The following is a 19,817-nucleotide window of genomic DNA, read 5'->3' on the forward strand; positions in this document are numbered from 1 at the left end:
TCCTCAGATTTTTTTGTTTTGTTGGATTTACTTTGCTTCTTTGCCTAATTTGATTATACTTTTACTGCAGACAAAATCTATCTACTTAGAGATGGATATAAGGAGATTTTTCATAGTTGCTATTGTGTGTGCACTTTCATATTATTGCAAGGCTGAAGAACAACCAATGAAACTATCAAAAGATGAAGTGATTGAGATTGAGAATCGACTTGAGCGATTGAACAAGTCTTCAGTCAAGACTATAAAAGTACTTTATATTCATCTTCATATCCCATCCTAGATATTGAATATATATAAATATTTCTATATATATGACTAATTTGTTTGATATTTGTTTAGGCACAAAGTGGAGATATTTATGATTGTGTGGATTTTTACAAACAACCAGCATTCGATCATCCTTCATTAAAGAACCACAATTACAATTTTCAGGTTTTTTTTTCCGAACTTATTAAATTACAGTAACTTTGTATAATATATAGATATATATATATTTTATAGAGAAATTGGTGAAAATGAGCTACTTTTTTAAGCGATTTTGTACTCTTATCTACTTTTGATAATTTTTTATAAACTGGTATCTGTCTAAAATTTGATCAGCTGTCTAAAATTTTCGACCAGTTATTTGAATTTTTTGACCACTTGTCTAAATTTTCGACTAGATGTCTAAATTATGAGATGTCATTTTGCAAAGAATTATTAAAACTAGGTTAAAGTGCAAAATGACTTTAAAAAATAAGTCATTTTGCCAAAGGACCCTATTTCATATAATGTGTAAATATTTATGGTGTAGACGAAACCTTCTTATCGTCCTAAGGTGATGATGAACGAAAAAGAGACTCCATATAGGGGAAGACAAATATCATTAAAAAGTGGATTTAAGGGTAAAAGTTGTCCAATTGGAACAGTCCCAATAAGGAGACATACCAAAGAAGAACTTGTTAGGGCTAAATTTTTTACAAAGACTTATTCCTCAAGAATTAGTCCCCTTGCACCTGAAGCTGAAGGTTTTCATGTAAGCATTCTACAACATCATCCAAACTATAGTTTGAAGTAAAAAATGTTCAAGATTATAAAACTTTATTATGTTATGCTTTCAAACTTAAGTTAGAACTAATATCTTATGAAGTAGACACATTCATGGTTTGAATTAGTTATTTTTTAATGTAATACTTATGGTTTATCAATCTATTGAGAATTACATTTTATGATTAATTTTTTTTATTTTTTTTTATCAAAATACAATAATGAAGATCTTTTAATTAAAAAAAAACCATATAAGTATACTTATTAAAATAAAATTTAAAATATATTATCCACACTAAAGTAACAAAATTCTATTACTATATGTTACGATTTAAAAACATATTATAAGCGAAACAAATCGTTATGATTTATATAATATAACAAACTAAAAATGCTATCAAAATAATCAAATGTAACAGTTGAAAAGTGTTATGAAAAAAGTACAAGATTAAACTTCAAATTTATAACTAAAAACTCTATCTAAATGTTATTATTTGAATATTATAGCACCTAAAAATGTGTTATTAAATAGTTTAAGATAACACCGAACATAACATTTTCATAAGTGCTATCAATAGTCCCGATTAGCAGTTTTTAAGTGTTATGAATACTGTTTTTTCTTGTAGTGATGCAAGGAAAGCATATTATAGTAAACATATTATCCATATATGGACAAAAATGATGAATATATAAATTAAATATATTCATATATATATATATATATATATGGGCAAGTGGTGCATAGAAATCCTAAAAGTCTAAAAAGCTTTGACAAAACAACAAATGATATAATCATATATATATATATATATATCTACCGTGGAATGTAAACCAGAAAGAAACAAAGATATTTCAGTGCATATATTGATGTTAACATATATATATATATATATTTATAAATAAAGAATATCAATATATATATATATATGATGGTCTATTATATTTACATACCCCTTCAATATCAAGAATAGAAGAATTATTAGAAATATATATATGTGTACCGATTTGCAAATAACTGGAGCGGCAACGCGCCGCAAAAGAGGGAGGCAGAGGGAGAGAGAGAGAGAGAGTGAAGTGGAGAGGGAGAGAGTGTGATGAGGACTGATAGAGAAGATTAATATGAGTGTTAAATATCTAGTCTCGTAGTTGTTATATTATTTCATATAATATAATATTAGATTAAATAATGTGACAAAATGTGATTTGTCACACAAATGTGATTTGTCACGCCTTGTAACATATTATTGAGAGTCACAAAATTGGACTAATGTGTGTGCCCAAATGTGACATATTTTGGAGTTACAAAATCAGTTACAAATTTGTAACTCCCAAATATTACCTAATAATGTGTATATTATATGTTACACATTTAAGATTGGATTTCATAAAGTCATGATGATATATGACTGTTGGAGACATGTTTTTAACTCCCAATAGGTGTTTGGAGGTTACAATATCATGTCGGAAAGGATTTGCAACGTTTTGGAAAAAATGACTTTTTTGTGCTGAAAATGGCGTGTGGCCGCGGCCAGTGAGGCTGACAGCCTATGTGAATTTTCAGTTTTTTCCAAATTGAACAGTTCTAACATCTCAAATAACTCCTAAATCTCCATTTTAATTCCATAAATATCCAATTAAACATTGGTAACAGCCATGAGGGTTGGTGAAATTTGAAATTCAAAGGGGTATATCAAACTCTATAAATAGGAGCCTAATGCTCACTTGTAAGACACACAATTTTTCATCCACAAAGCACTTAGCTGGAAAATACACCAAAAGGCTTGATAATTCCAGAGAGCTATTTCCTAGAGAGATCCCTTAGCTTAGAGAATAGGGGGAAATAAGCTTTTGGACAAAGGTCTTGAACCTTGTTCAAGTTGGTGATCCCCACTACTCTACACTTTGGTTGTGTGAGAGTTTGTTTGTGTTTTCATTCTTTTGTTCCTCTTGTTCTTCTTATTTATTTGTATTATTATAGTATTGAGCTTGTAATCTTCTTCCTCTACATCTTATTTCTATTTACTTGTATTTTGAGCAATTGAGTTGTAATGTTTATTTAATCAATATTATCTTGTCCATTGTATTTTTGCATAGAGTTGTATTTGGTTTTTCCATATTTCCATTGAGTATTAAGATATATTCTCTAACAGTAGTAAATATTGCTATAATAATAATATTTGAATCCATATTAATATAGTAAGTAAAAAAATAAGATTATATATTATTATCATAATAATATTTTATAACATTCAAATTTTTATTAATATAATTATTGAATATCTAATCTTGTAAAAAAATGAATTTTATGTTAAGATAACAATTTTTATGTGATTCTGGAATTTTTAATTTTTAGAGAAAATTCGGACCAATTCAGACCTAAATTCGGACCACTTTGGACCTAAAGACGAATCACTTCGGATCTAGTTTGCACCAAGTTAGGAACAAATTCGGATCACTTTGGACCAAAATTCAGACTATTTCAGACCTATTTGGACCAAGTTCGGAACAAATTTGGACCACTTCAAACCTAAATTGGAACCACTTTGGACCTATTCGGACAAAGTTTGGAACAAATCGAACCCAAATTAGGACCACTTTAGACCTTGTTTGGAACAAATTCTGTTGAAAATACTGATATATCTCACACGTGATTCATATGGTCATTTTGTATATGCATTAGAGAATTCTAGAAGCACAGTACCATGCACAAAAAGCAACCAATCATAGTGCTAGGGAATATTGCCGTTGTAACAAATTCTACTTTATTTGTACTATAAATAGTCACTGTACACCCATATTGCAATTAAGAAAATACAACGTACACAACAATATTGTTTAGGCTCTGCACTTTTCTTCTTTTTCCTTTTTGTATATCTTTTTGATTTGGTATCAGCAGCCACCATGGCCTCTGCAGGTGATTCCTCAGTCAGTGGAGCTCCTCCCTCAACTGCTCCAGCTCCGGTGCCGCCCGTCGTTCCCGCGCCTCCACCCCTGCCAGCACCTCTTCTTCAACCTTTAGCTCCTATCACCATCCGCCTTGACCGTGACAACTACGCTTACTGGCGCTCCCAGGTCCTTCCTGCCGTTCGTGCGCATGATTTGGACGGCTTTCTCTTCGGTACCCGTGCGTGTCCACCTCAGTTCCTTGATACCTCTGCAGGTCATTCCTCAGTCAGTGGAGCTCCTCCCTCACCTGCTACAGCTCCGGTGCCACTGTCGATCCCACCTCAGGTGAATCCTTCCTATACTCTTTGGATTCGTACCGATCAAGCTATCTTGAGTTGGCTCTTAAACTCCATCACAGAGGCTATGTTAGGCCATGTGTTACGTTGTCGTTTTTCTGCAGAGCTCTGGCTTCTATTGGAGTCGCTCTTTACTACACAGTCTCGGGCCCGTATTCTCCAGCTTCGGTTTCAGCTTCAATCACTTAAGAAGGGCTCTATGACTATCCACGATTATGTTCTCAAAATGAAATCGCTGGCCGATGGCCTTACGGCTGCTGGACAAGTCTTCAATGACGATGACCTCATTCTCTACATATTGGGAGGTCTTGGCCCTGAGTATGACTCCGTCGTGGTCAATCTAACATCTCGTGGCGATCGCATTACCCTGTCCGAAGTACAGTTCCTTCTCCAAAGCCAGGAAATGCGTCTCGATCAGCAAACTGCTGCCACCACCGATGCTCTTCTCCCTTCGGTCCAGTATGCCTCGCGTGGTCGACGCCCTTTCCCTCACTCTCCGTCCGGCCGTCCTCCTAACCCTCGCGGTCGTGGACGTGGAAGGGGTCGTAATCCTCACTTCAATCGTGTTGTTTGTCAACTTTGTAATCGTTCCGGTCATGCCGCGGCCAAGTGCTACCATCGGTTTGATGCCAACTTCACTGCTCAGCCCATGCCTCCACCACGGTCTCCTCATCAAGACAATGGCCAGCAAGCCTTCATTGCCAACTCTGGTACTCCTGGGCAGCAACCTTCTCCAGATGACTCTAACTGGTATATAGATAGTGGTGCATCCAATCACATCACTGATAATGTCTCCAATATGGTCAATCCGTCTGAATATGGTGGTAAGGCTCAAGTAACCGTAGGTAATGGTACTAAACTCCCCATTACTCATATTGGCAATTCATCTCTGCAATCTTATGATGGTGCCACTTCTCTGAAGTTAAACAATATATTATGTGTTCCCTATGTTGCCAAGAATCTCTTGAGTGTATCTCAAATCACAAAAGATAATAATGCCTCTGCAACCTTTTTTCCATCTTCATGTGTTGTGCAGGACATAGCTTCGAAGAGGGTTCTTCTTCGCGGGAAGGTTAGCAATGGACTCTATCATCTGACCTTACCAATATCATGTTCATCCCGTCACAAGTCTACACATCTTGGTTATCCGTCTAGTGTCCCTAAGTCTGTCTCTTGTTTACATGTTTCTGTTGAACCTTCAAAATTGTGGCATCTTAGATTAGGCCACCCCAATATAAATGTACTCAAACGCATGCTCATCAATGAAAAATGTTCTTCTTTATCTGACTTTCATTTCTGTTCTAGTTGTCAAATGGGAAAAGCCCACCATAAATCATACTCACTTTCACCAAAAGAATCAAAACATGCACTAGATCTAATCCATTCAGATATATGGGGACCCTCACCAGTTCAATCTCGTCATGGCTATCGTTACTATATTCATTTCATTGATGATTATAGCCGTTACACCTGGATATACCCTCTTCGTCTCAAGTCCGAAGCTCTTACAGTCTTCAAACATTTTCAATCTCTTGTTGAACGACAATTCTCCACTAAGATAAAAACTGTACAAAGTGATTGGGGCGGTGAGTACCGTGTGTTTGCTCCTCATCTTACCCATCTTGGAATTCATTTTCGTCACCCATGTCCGCACACACATCAGCAGAACGGCCGAGCTGAACGGAAACATCGACATATAGTCGAAACCGGGCTCACTCTATTAGCACATTCCAGTTTACCTCAAAAATTTTGGTGGGAGGCTTTCCAAACGGCCACATTTCTTATCAACCATCTGGTTACCCCTGTCTTACAATATAAGAGTCCTATACAAAAGCTCTTTGGTCTCACCCCCAACTACAAATTCTTACGTGTTTTCGGCTGTGCCTGTTACCCGTATTTGAGACCGTATAACACAAATAAACTTCAATTCAGGTCAGCTAAATGTGTGTTCATTGGGTACAGCCCCCATCACAAAGGTTATTTGTGTCTCCATGCTTCGGGAAAAGTCTATGTCGCCAGTAGTGTTGTCTTTGATGAGTCAGATTTTCCTTTCAAAAATGGCTTCACTTATCCATCTGCTCATGCCAATATTCCGTTCTCTTCGAGTCAATATCCTCAGTGGTTGTCCTATGTGCCTGTTGTGACGTCTGAACATGGTATTGGGGTGTCCGCTGATGCAACTAATTGCTCTCCTTCACGTCAAGAAAGCTCCACTTCAAGCTCCAAAGTCCTTCCAACACATGCATCACCAAATCTCTCACTACGTCTGAACTCAACCTCACCACAGATGACCCAGATATCACCTTTATCCTACTCCACCATACCAATACATATCCAGCTGCCTATCTCACCTACACCATCCACTCATCAACCTACGCCACCTAAACCAAGCCATCCCATGGTTACTCGAGCCAAGGCAGGCATACACAAGCCTCGCATATTCACTGCCTTTCCCACCACACCATTAGCATTGCTTGTTGAAACTGAACCCGATACAACAGCTGCTGCACTACAGAGTCCTCACTGGAAACAGGCAATGGATGTTGAGTTCCACGCACTTCAAAAGAATCAGACCTGGACATTGGTTCCTCACACACCTGACATGAGTGTCATTGACCATCGATGGATATTTCGAATAAAGCGACACTCCAACAGCACTGTTCAACGACTTAAAGCACGCCTAGTAGCAAAAGGTTTTCAGCAGAAACCAGGGGTCGACTTCTTCGAGACCTTCAGCCCAGTCGTAAAGAGCTCAACCATCCGCATCATCTTGACCTTAGCTGCATCAAACAATTGGGATATTCAACAAGTGGATATTGATAATGCATTCTTAAACGGCACACTCTCTGAGACAGTGTATATGACTCAACCAACCGGGTATGAAGATCTCATGAAGCCTCATCATGTTTGTAAGCTCCAAAAGGCTCTCTATGGCCTTCGACAGGCACCACGTGCCTGGTTCGAAAGACTCAAACAGGTTCTCTGCAAGCTTGGTTTTCGTAACTCTGTCTCTGACTCTTCACTCTTTTATTTTCGAAGTCATGATGTTGAACTCTATCTACTAGTCTACGTCGACGATATCATTCTTACAGGGAGCCATGCAGGGAAAGTTCATGCTGTCATCGACCAAATGCAACAATATTTCTCACTTAAGACTCTCGGTCCGGTGCATTACTTCTTGGGTTTTGAAATCAATCGGGGTGTCCATGGTATTCACTTGTCTCAACTGAAATACACGATTGATTTACTAAAAAAGACGAACATGATGCAGTGCAATCCCAGTCCCACTCCAATTTCTCAAGGCATAAAATTGAGTCTGGATGACAGCAAACCGTTTGATCAGCCCTCATTCTATCGCAGTGTTATAGGAGGCTTACAGTATCTCACCTTGAGTAGACCTGATATAGCCTTTACAGTTAACAAACTGAGTCAATTTATGCATAGCCCCACTCAACGACATTGGAGTGCATGCAAACGCCTTCTTCGTTACTTGAGAGGAACACTAGGAGAAGGTCTACTGTTTAAACCATCAAAAGCCTGGACAATCGAATGCTTTAGTGATGCCGACTGGGCTGGCTCTTTGGATGATAGAAAATCGACAACAGGGTACTGCATATACTTGGGAGGAAATCTGATCACATGGTGCTCAAGGAAACAAAAGGCTGTAGCTAAATCATCCACAGAAGCTGAGTACCGTGCTTTATCCCAAACAGCAACTGAAATAGCTTGGCTCCATTCTTTGTTCAAAGAGCTTACTTTAAAACACAAAATTCCAGCTGTAGTGTGGTGTGATAACGCAGGAGCTAAGCAGCTATCAGTGAATCCAGTATTTCACAGTAGAACAAAGCATATTGAAGTCGACGTACACTACATCAGAGACATGATAGCACAAGGCCTGATTGAAATTCGTTTTGTACCTACGTTGGAACAAACTGCTGACATCTTCACTAAAGCCATATCAATCGAGCAATTCAAGTATTTGAAGAACAAGCTTGTCGTCAACATAAAAGCTGAGTCAAGCTTGAGGGAGGCTGTTGAAAATACTGATATATCTCACACGTGATTCATATGGTCATTTTGTATATGCATTAGAGAATTCTAGAAGCACAGTACCATGCACAAAAAGCAACCAATCATAGTGCTAGGGAATATTGCCGTTGTAACAAATTCTACTTTATTTGTACTATAAATAGTCACTGTACACCCATATTGCAATTAAGAAAATACAACGTACACAACAATATTGTTCAGGCTCTGCACTTTTCTTCTTTTTCCTTTTTGTATATCTTTTTGATTAATTCAGACCTAAATTTGAAGTGGTCCGAATTTAGGTATGAATGTGTTCTAAACTAGGTCTGAATAAGTACGACTTTAGGTTCGAATTTGTTCCGAAATTGGTCTGAAATGGCCCGAATTTAGGTTTGATTTGTGAGCTAATCAATTGGTACCAAATTCTTCTTTTTCGTCCTGATATATATAGGGTTTGTTATTATTACTGAGTTGTGCTTATTATCGCATTTTCTATTATGTAATTATAATAGTATATATACATTATTTTTGTAGCAAAGCACTTGTTTATCTTATGATATTCCTTCTTTCTTATTAATTACAGATCCAATCAAAGAGCATTGTCTATTAATTCAGCGGGGAGCAGCCTCACCCATCTTAAGTTGTGGCCAGACTAAACTTAGTAAAATCACTCCAATGATACTGAGTGTCATGATAAGAAGTTTGGTCGAACTGATGTTTCTCGTGTTCTCAGTTCCTGACCCACTCTGTGGTTGTGCTTCTGCTGCCATAGCAGCAGTGGTTATCACAATCATCACATATTGTAATAATGCCATCGAACTATCAAATAATAAAAATTAGATGCCAGTATATAATCATCACCATAACTTAACAACTTTTCTCTTCTCTGAATTGTACACAAAAACATTTTCTGAACCATATTTGATCTACTTCTACCCCTACCAATATACCAAAAAATATCATGACTTCCAATATTTATTAATTGAATGGAGATCATCATCATATATATATATATGATGGTCAATTATATATACATACCCCTTCAATATCAAGAATACAAGAATTATTAGAAATATATATATATATATATACGTACCGATTTGCAGATAACTAGAGCAGCAGCGCGCCGCGGAAGAGGGAGGCAGAGGGAGAGAGAGAGAGAGAGTGAAGTTGAGACAGAGAGAGTGTGATGAGGACTTATCGCAGAGATTAATATGAGTGTTAAATATCTAGTCTGTTAGTAAATATTGCAATAATAATAATATTTGAATCCATATTAATACAGTTAGTATAAAAAAGATTATATATTATTATCATAATAATATTTTATAACATTCAAATTTTTATTAATATAATTATTGAATATCTAATCTTGTAAAAAAATGAATTTTATGTTAAGATAACAATTTTTATGCGATTCTGGAATTTTTAATTTTTAGAGAAAATTCGGACCAATTCAGACTTAAATTCGGACCACTTTGGACCTAAATACAAATCACTTCAGATCTAGTTTGCACCAAGTTAGGAACGAATTCGGATCACTTTGGACCAAAATTCGGACTATTTCAGACCTATTTGGACCAAGTTCGGAACAAATTCGGACCTAAATTTGGACCACTTTGGACCTAAATTAGGATCACTTCGAACCTAGTTCGAAACAAATTCGGACCACTTCAGACCTAAATTGGAACCACTTTGGACCTATTCGGTCCAAGTTTGGAACAAATTGGACCTAAATTAGGACCACTTTAGACCTAGTTCGGAATAAATTCAGACCTAAATTCAAAATGGTCCGAATTTAGGTCTGAATGTGTTCTAAGTTAGGTCTGAATAAGTCTGACTTTAGGTTCAAACTTGTTCCGAAATTGGTTCGAAATGGTTCGAATTTAGGTCTGATTTGTGAGCTAATCAATTGGTACCAAACTCTTCTTTTTCGTCCTGATATATATAAGGTTTGTTATTATTACTGAGTTGTGCTTATTATCGCATTTTCTATTATGTAATTATAACAGTATATATACATTTTTTTTTTTGCAGCAAAGATGGCACTTGTTTATCTTATGATATTCTTGGTGCTTTCAACTACTGGCGGAGCACAATTCGGTGAAGAAGATACTAACAAAGATATTTTCTACATTAGTGGAAAAATTGTGCTTATGATAATTGGTATTATAGCAATAATACCCCTATCTTAACTATTTGCATATATTTATTCCGTATACAAAGCAAATCATGAATTAAGACGAGTGAGCCCAGCCTTTCGAATGAAGAATTTGATATTATTATATGTAAAAATTAAAATAAAATTATACTATTATATAATATTAAGTAATATTTGTAGCGAAAGTACCTAAATATATATAACACTATAATTAAGGTGTACATATATAAAATGAAATTTGGCTTTGATAATGTTTCAATTATAAATAAGAGCCTATAGCCTGATGAGTTTGATGCAACTTTAATAAAAGGTTTACTTTTCATCCATTCTGGTAAGCTGACTTTGTAGAAGGTCAGGCCCACTTTCGAGATGACTGGAACAGGACCCTCGTATTTTCGGACGAGCCTGATGTCCTTATTCCCTCGGAATCTCAGTTATTCGGGCCTTAGCTTGATCATCACTAAGTCGCCTGCTTTGAATTCCAGCGGTCGTCTCTTCTGATCTGCCCACTTCTTCATTCTCTTTGATGCCTTCTCCAGATAGGCTCGGGCAATCTCGGTAGTTTTCTTCCAGTCTTTCATGAAATTATAGGCTCTCAAATTTCTTCCTCGATATTCATCCACTGTGTGGGGTAACAGCGGTTGCTAACCGTTGACAACTTCAAAAGCGCTCTTGTTTGATGAAGAACTCTTCTGAGAGTTGAAACAAAATTGAGCTACGTCTAGTAGTTGCGGCCAATTCTTTTGGTTGGCACTGACGAAATGCCGCAAGTACTCTTCTATCCTCCCATTGAATCTTTCAGTCTGTCCGTCTGTTTGAGGATGGTAGCTCGAGGAAATATTTAGTTGTGACCCAAAAATGTTGAATAACTCGGACCAGAAGGTCCCTATGAATCTTCCATCACAGTCACTAACTATATTTTGGGGTACTCCCCAGTACTTAACTACATACTTGAAGAAAAGTCTCGATGTCTCTTCTGCCGAGCAATATTTCAACACCGGTATGAAATTTGCATACTTTGAAAATCTATCCACAATCACTAAGATCGCACTCAAGTCTCCTGTCTTCGGTAAACTAGTAATGAAGTCAAGCGACACACTCTCCCATGGTCGGCTTGGGACTAACAAAGGTTCCAACAACCCTGGCGTCTTGTGTCTCTCCACTTTGTCTTGCTGGCAGGTGAGACAGGTCTCGGTGTACTCCATGATATCGTCGTGCATTTGTGGCCAGTAGTACCCCTGCTTCAATAGGGCATGAGTCCTCTGCCACCCTGGATGACCCGCCCATAAGGTGTCGTGACACTCACTCATTAGTGTCCTCCGCAAATCTCCCATCTTTGGAACATATAAGCGGCCACCCTTGGCCCACAAAAGATCGTCTTCTACCCAAAATTGGCGAGTCTTCCCCTCTTTTGCGAGATTCATGATAGTCTTCACCATCGGGTCTTTCACCAGGTTCTCCTTAATGCGCTCTCAAAGTGGAGTGGTCACCATGCTAGAAGACATATTGGCTAGCAATTTTAGAGCCGCTAACTCAGCTTTGTGACTCAGGGCATCAGCTGCCTGGTTTTTACGGCCCGCCTTTTGTTCGAAATGAAAGTAAAATTTTGCTATGAACTCCTGCCACCGTGCTTGTTTAGGGGTAAGCTTTGGCTGGGTGAGGAATTGACTCACCTCGGCATTATCTGTCTTCACAACAAACTTCAACCCCAACAAGTAGTGCCTTCACAGTCGTAGACAATGAATTACTGCGAGAAGCTCCTTCTCTTGTGCAGTGTACCGCCTCTCTACCTCCGTAAGTTTGCGACTTTCATAAGCTACGGGTGGCCCTCTTGTACAAGTACACCTCCCAAAGCGTATTCAGACGCATCTGTCTGCACTTCGAAGGGCCTACCAACATCTGGTAAGGCGGGACTTAATCTCGCATCATGGTTTCCTTCAGACTCTTAAACGCTTCGACACACTTATCGGTCCACGTCCAAGTTACACCCTTCTTCAACAACTCGGTCAAGGGTGCCGCCCTTCTTGAATAGCCCTCCACAAATCTTCGATAATAGTTGGCTAAACCAAGGAAAGAGCATAATTACTTCAAATTGGTGGGGGCCTTCCATTCTTAAATGGCCCGCACCTTCTCTAGATCCATGCGGATCCGACCACGTTCTACTATGTGGCCTAGGAACTTGATTCTCTCTTGTGCGAAGGAGCACTTTTCTCGCTTCACATAGAGTTGGTTCTCTCTCAGTTTCTGAAACACTTGAGATAAGTGTCGTTGATGTTCTTCTATTGTGGAGCTATAGACCACAATGTCATCCAAGTAGACTACCACGAACTTGTCTAGGTATTCCTGGAAAACCTGGTTCATCAACGTACAGAATGTGGCTGGTGCGTTTGTCAACCCAAACGGAATGACTCTGAACTCGTATGCTCCATATCAAGTCACACACGTTGTCTTTGGCTCATCCCCTTCTGCTATCCGCGCTTGGTAGTAGCCCGATCTCAAGTCCAGTTTCGTAAAGAAGTTCGCTCCACTCAACTAGTCGAATAAGTCGGCGATCAAGGGGATTGGGTACGTATTACGCACTGTCACCTTATTGAGAGCCCGATAATCATTACATAGTCTCAAGCTCCCATCGTGCTTTTTCTGAAATAGCACGGGCGCACCATATGGTGCCTTCGATGGTCTGATGAAGTCTGCCTCTAGCAATTCCTTCAACTGCTTCCTTAGTTCTGCTAGTTCAGGGGGTGCCATCCTATAGGCCGCCTTTGCAGGTGGTTTGGCTCCCAGCACCAGCTCAATCTGGTGATCAATCCCTCTTCTAGGTGGTAAGGCTTTGGGGAGTTGATCCGGCATAACATCCCCATACTTCTTCAAGACCATTCGAATTTCTGGTGGGATGACTTCATCCACCGTATCCTCGTACACTGTGGGTAGGATAATATATGTGGGCTCTTGTCTTCTCACGCCCTTCTTCAATTGTACGGCTGACATCAACTTGGTTTCTGGGGGCTGCTATACTTTAGCAGGCACCACTACAGGTGTCTCCCCCATTATGAGTAAGCTTCCCATAGCTGGGATGTGAATGGCTCCCTTTTCCGTAAGGAAATCCATACCCAATATCATATCAAAGTCGTCCATTCGCACGACCACCAAGTCAGTATGCCCCTCCCACGAGCCGATCTTCATGTTCACCTTTTTAGCCACACCGGTTGTGGCCAAGGCTTCTGAGTTAACCGCTTTCATGCGGCCATGGTCCTTCTCCCATTTCAGTCCTAGAAGTTTAGCTTCGATCTCCGAAATGAAGTTGTGAGTGGCACCTGTGTCGATCATCACACTTCCGACCATTTTACCATTTAAAGCGGCGTCCACATACATTAGTCCCTTTCTGGGGGTCTTCTTCACTTTCGCACCATGTTTCTTGAGAGCATTCAGCATCCGGAGGGCACCCATGTGCGTATACTCCTCCTCCTCCTCTTCATTGGTTTGTTCCGCTTGGGAAAATGACACTTGGAGGGCACTCATCTTGGACCTGTGAGGACACTCTATCGACTTATGAGGTCCAGTACAGATCCAACATGTAAGAGGCTTCTTGAACTAGGGGTTGCTACCTTTGCTAGGAGAGTTAGACTCCACAATCCTTTTCTCTCCTCCCCCACTCTTGCTCTGCCAAGACTTCCCAAACTTTTTACTCCCAACAATACTTCCACTAGTCAACGGATTGGTCTTCTTGGATTGAATGTTCCCCGATGAGTAATCAGTCAGTCATTCGGCAGCAGCTTGAGCAGTGGCTAGGTCAGCCACTCTTTGTCTCTCGAGCTCTTGCTTTGCCCAAGGCTTCAGACCTTCTAAAAACGCAAAGAGTTTGTCCACTTCGGACATGTCTTTTATATCTAGCATCAACCCAGAGAATTTCTTAACGTATTCTTGGATTGTTCCAGTGTGCTTCAGCTCTCTCAACTGGCGTCGAGCTATGTAGGCAACATTTTCAGGGAGAAACTGCGTCTTCATTTCTCTCTTAAGATCTTCCCATGTTGTTATGGTGCATCTGTCGTTCTGAATATCATCGTACTTCATCCTCCACCACACTTTGGCATCCGCAGACAAGTACATCGTTGCCATGGCGACCTTCCCATCTTCTGATTTAGCTCTCACGGCTCTGAAGTAATGCTCCATATCAAAGAGGAAGTTCTCTAAGTCCTTCGCGTCTCTAGCCCCGCCGTAGGGCCTCGGCTCAGGGATTTTTACTCTCCCATATTCCATGCCAATAGGTCCAGTTGCAGGCTGATTCCCAACTACCCTCATGGTGAGGTTCAGCTTGGTGTTCATCTCCAACATCTCATCCTTCATTGCCTCAACTGACATCCTACAATTCTCTACGAGGTCATTTAATGATTCTTGTAGGTCCTTCACCGGTCGTTCCACTGCCTCCATACATTCCTCCCTCTGAGTACTATGGGATGTGCTTGAAAGGTTTTCTCTCCGCTCGATTGCCGTTATGCGGGCTAGTAGATTGGTTGTATCCCGCTCCAACATAGCCATGCGGTTTACTGCGTTAGTCGTCTTCGGTTCTAGCCTGACAGAGATAAGATCCCTGACTCTTTCATCCAGGCCATCTAGTTCTCCAACGCGCCTCTCCAGCGCTTCAATCCTTTGAGTGTTGCTCACCATCCTGCAAGGTCCCCAAGCTTTCTCAAACTTAGCTCTGATACCAACTGTCATGGGCCGCCAACTTCGATACTCGAATGGACGGAACGTGCGGCACTTGTTAGCACTTTTAACTAGCAAGTCAACCTAGAATTCACACCTACGGCAAGCAAACTCAATGGTTAGCCACGTTACAAGTCTCACACAAGTAAGGGCAATTATGAAGTGGGAGCAAGCACGAGGCAAGCTATCCAGAGACAACATCCCACACAACAATCAGAGCATACAACATAGTCAAGTGGCACGCAATGGCCCAACGAAGGTAACAAACAAGCAACACATAGACCATAAAGAATGCATACACAAAGGGACATGGCAAAGCATCATTTTATTCATATAAGGCCTTGATAGGGCAAGGGAGTACACAGCTTAAGCCCCTATCTGCTGGTGGCCATGGTGCTTCCTTAGTTACCAGGTCACCCCCCCCCCCCCCCTAAGGAGCTTTCTAAGGAAATGAAGTCTTCCCAGGAACTTATATGATTTTTGTCTGGGAGACATATGCATAATTACAAAAGTGTCATCCTCTACCCATGAGGTTACTTGGTGCAAGACTTGACTAATGATCAAGCACCAAGGCATGCTCATATCTACAAAATGGCCCCCTGGAGGTGTGTCATGACGCAGCACGTCACACTGAGTAGTGCTTGACTACACTAATATTTTTTCACATGATCAATAAATATTATATAGTTCATCTATCTTGTAATTTATACCTGTCACTACAACAAAATAGAGGTTTTATGACTTTAATTGGGAGACATTGGAAGTCTACAATGTCTCCCACCTAGTGAGACGTTGTTGCTAGGGTCATTGTAGGTATATATCCCACGTCTCCCATTGGGAGACGTGGGAAGTGACTCACCTCTCCCAATGGGAGACGTGGGAAGTCTCTAGGAGACATCCCACGTCTCCCATTGGGAGAGATTAAAAGTCTCCCACATTTAAAAAAAAATAAATTAAATAAATTTATAATTAATATTATTTTAATTTGATTTAATAATTAATTAAATTGAAATAATATTAATTCAAATTGAAATTATTTTAATCTAAATTTAAATTAATTTAATAATCAATTAAATTGAAATAATATTAATTTAAATTGAAATTATTTTAATCTAAATTTAAATTAATTTAATAATCAATTAAATTGAAAGAAAAAAAAATATTTGTTAGATATATACAAGAAATACAATATTTGTTAGAAATATTCAAAATGAACAAATATTGCATTGTGTATGAAGAAAGAGTTAAAAAAATTTTAAAAAAAACCTATCAACAAGGTCGGTAACTTTGGATTATCAGCAACATATATGTCGCCCATTCTTGTTGCAACTCATCAATTTGTGCCTCTGTATATGATGTGCTTGTTAGCTACAAGAAATATAAAGTAAAATATATTAATTAATTATTTGATTACATTTATAGTTTCAAAAATAATTTGTAAATTTTAATTAATAATACCGTTCTCAAGTAATGTCCGGGACTCGCATGTTCAATCAAATCCTTCAACATCCTCATTAAGTAGTATCCACATGCCACTTTGTCCGGTTGGTGTGGACACTAATTATTTAAAAATATGAGTAATTTATTATTAAATTGAAACTTTTTAAAAAAATGCATACATATTATTCTACTTAATTATTATAAATGTTCAAAAATTTCTGCTAAAGTTACTTACCTGAGGTTGCTTAATGCGTAGAGTATCAGGGATCTCGACATCAGAAAGATTCATAGAGAAAAAAGATTGAAAGCGCTGACGATCACTGATACAATCTCCTCACGGTTATTTAGCTCTGAATTCACCGGATCACAACAATAAACATGATATGCATATGGTGCCAAAATAAGCAACATCCAATGTTCACTGTATAAGAAATTATAGCTCAAATGTTAAACAAAAAAATTATTGATATGGGTCGGAAAAATGACAACTTTTTAAACTTATCCATGGTTCCAAGGGACAAGCATAACTTGTTCTTTTGATTTTACGTCATTGCAACGTCTGAACAGATTCTGAACACGATCGTCGAATGAACTCCCTTGAGTGGCGACGATATTAGGATTGACAAATAAAAACTTATTTTGGCGACCTTGTTGTACCACATATCTGTAAATGAACCTAATACAAAAATATGAAAAATTGTTATATGAATGAATAAATCAAATTAGAAAATTAAATGAACAAACTTATTTGTGAGATATATACCTCACGTAGCTGACGAGTACTGCTTGTCCAATCTTCTCCTTTCGAGCAAACTGAAGTATGTCATCCTTAAATATATAACAGTGAGACATATCCTGATCAAAAACTTCAGACTCTATGCCTAGATTGACACACTCGCCATCATCCCAATGAGATACGATATTCTGTAATCGTTCCAATGGAGTGTGGGCCAATTGTGTTGGAGGAGTTTGTTGTCGTCTTCTTTCTCGAGGTTGTTGTGTTGATGGAGCTCTTGGTCGTTGTGATTTGGTCCTACTTGTAGAGGGAGTATGTATACAATTATATCAACAATTAAAAAAATTGCAAACAAATATAGAATTGTAAAGATAATTATGTAAAAACATGGCATCACCTCATGAGTTACAACTTCAGATATAATGACAAAATCCTTAGGACACGCTATTGGTGTCCCAATGGCCTGAGCAACTATGTACATGTCCAAATCAGGATATGCAAAAGGGAGAGGACAGGTTGGCTTAAGAACACTCGTAATCATAACTTGGAAGTTGTTGCCTGCCTCTCTTTCAATGAGTGTACCTGATGCAACAATGTTTGAAACCGAACCAATTGCTAATTGGCATGCTCGGCCCTGCGTAAGAAACATATTATATACAAATAATCATGTTGAAGCAATAAAGAAATTTATTTGGTTTCAGAATATTCAAGAAAGTTTAATTACCTCTTGCAAAAGCGGTTGTAGTGCAACAATGTGGTGTTCTGCTTGAGGCACTACTGGGTTTGGAGTATAGTAGGACGCCTGCGCTGGTGGCAGTGGTGGATCGGGCACATAGTATGATGATGGCGCTGGTGGGACTCCAACGTTAGATCCTGACCCGCTCTGTTGGGCCAATAATTTTCTCAAGAGCTCATCTTGTTGTTGAAGGCGCTCTTCTAAGCATTGTGCTTGTTGACGATGCTCTTCTTCTTGTTTTCGAAATCTTTCTTCAAATTCCTTTCTAATGTCGTCATTCGAAGAAGAGGCTTTTGATTTATTTTTCGTTGAGGTAGGTGTTGGAGTATTCTAGTATACTGAGCGGGACACACCGTGTCCTCTAGCCCTAACACGTCCTCGAGGCTCAGGAGTGCCCAACGCCCTCGTCAGCACATCATCAGGGCCATCAGGTGCCCATTTACCCTTAGCTTGCAGTTGCCGGTAATGATCCTGTGAAATAATATTCACAGAAAGTTATATATATAAGCTAATAATTTGATATATCAACATTATTAAATATGAGCACTTACAATATTTTTTTGAATCTCAGAGGCCTCTCCAATGAGCTCTCCTTTTGCATTCCGACGACCCATGCTCCATAATTCTGCCCTATCAAGTTCAGTCAGACTTTTCCCACTTTGCTCCATTAACATCTCTTCAATACGCACATAGCCTCCTCTAGAGAGGTTATGATTGTATTTATTCAGTGCTCGATAATTTTGCATCTCCTCTCTCTTTCTTTGCCACTCGGGAGTTAATCTTGAGTTCATAAACTTTAACCATTCATCCGGAGTTATGACATTCTCAAATCCAAATGGCAAAGCTGGCGGGAACTTATTTGGGTATCTTTTTTTCAAAGCGTCGTAAACGTGTACCCTTGTAAGATTAGTCTTCCAATTTCGGAAGTACTTTCCCGCATCCTTCAACATCTGTTGCTTTTGTTTGGGGTCCAAATCATAAGTTTTCTGCATGTTTGAAAGTAATAAGAAGCATATTATCAAAACAATATATATTTTAAAAACATTAAATGAAATATAATTAATAAAAATATACCTTCATTGTGTCCCGTATTTTATTTTTATCCACCACACTAACATCTCCTTTTTTTGTTGTTTCTAGACATCCATGTACGTCCTCTCACAGATTTATTTTCTTGTTCCACTGACTGAGAATAAGGGCGTTGCTCCCCCTCATCAGAACTACCACCAAAAGGATCAGCCTCCATCTATGAAACATAAATATCATTATTATAACAATTTTGGACACTCATAATCAAAAGATGAAACAAATTGATGAAACCAAAAGATGAAACTAAGAATTTCACATATCATAAACATATGAAACCTATTAAATGGTACCTCAAGACCCATTTTCATCAACCCATAATCCTTCACCATTTTCACGGAAACAAATACAATCATCATCAACTTCGTCATTATCTTCTATTGCGGTGAATGTGACAAGTTCTTTTTCGAAAGGTATATCATGTAAATCACCATCTTTAATGTTCCATTCTCTTGTTTGCGTTGGAAGAACAATTGACCATTGGTTGTCTGAAGGATCATTCACATAAAATACTTGTTTCGCTTGTAAAGCCAATATAAATCAATCAGATTTGTGCCCAATTCGATTTAGATTAACTAATGTGAAACCAAAATCTTCATATATTATGCCGCTGTCACTTTTCATCCAATCACAAAAGAAAACAGGTACTCGAGTTGT

This window comes from Humulus lupulus, chromosome 7 (assembly GCF_963169125.1).
Source record: "Humulus lupulus chromosome 7, drHumLupu1.1, whole genome shotgun sequence".
Lineage (NCBI taxonomy): Eukaryota > Viridiplantae > Streptophyta > Magnoliopsida > Rosales > Cannabaceae > Humulus > Humulus lupulus.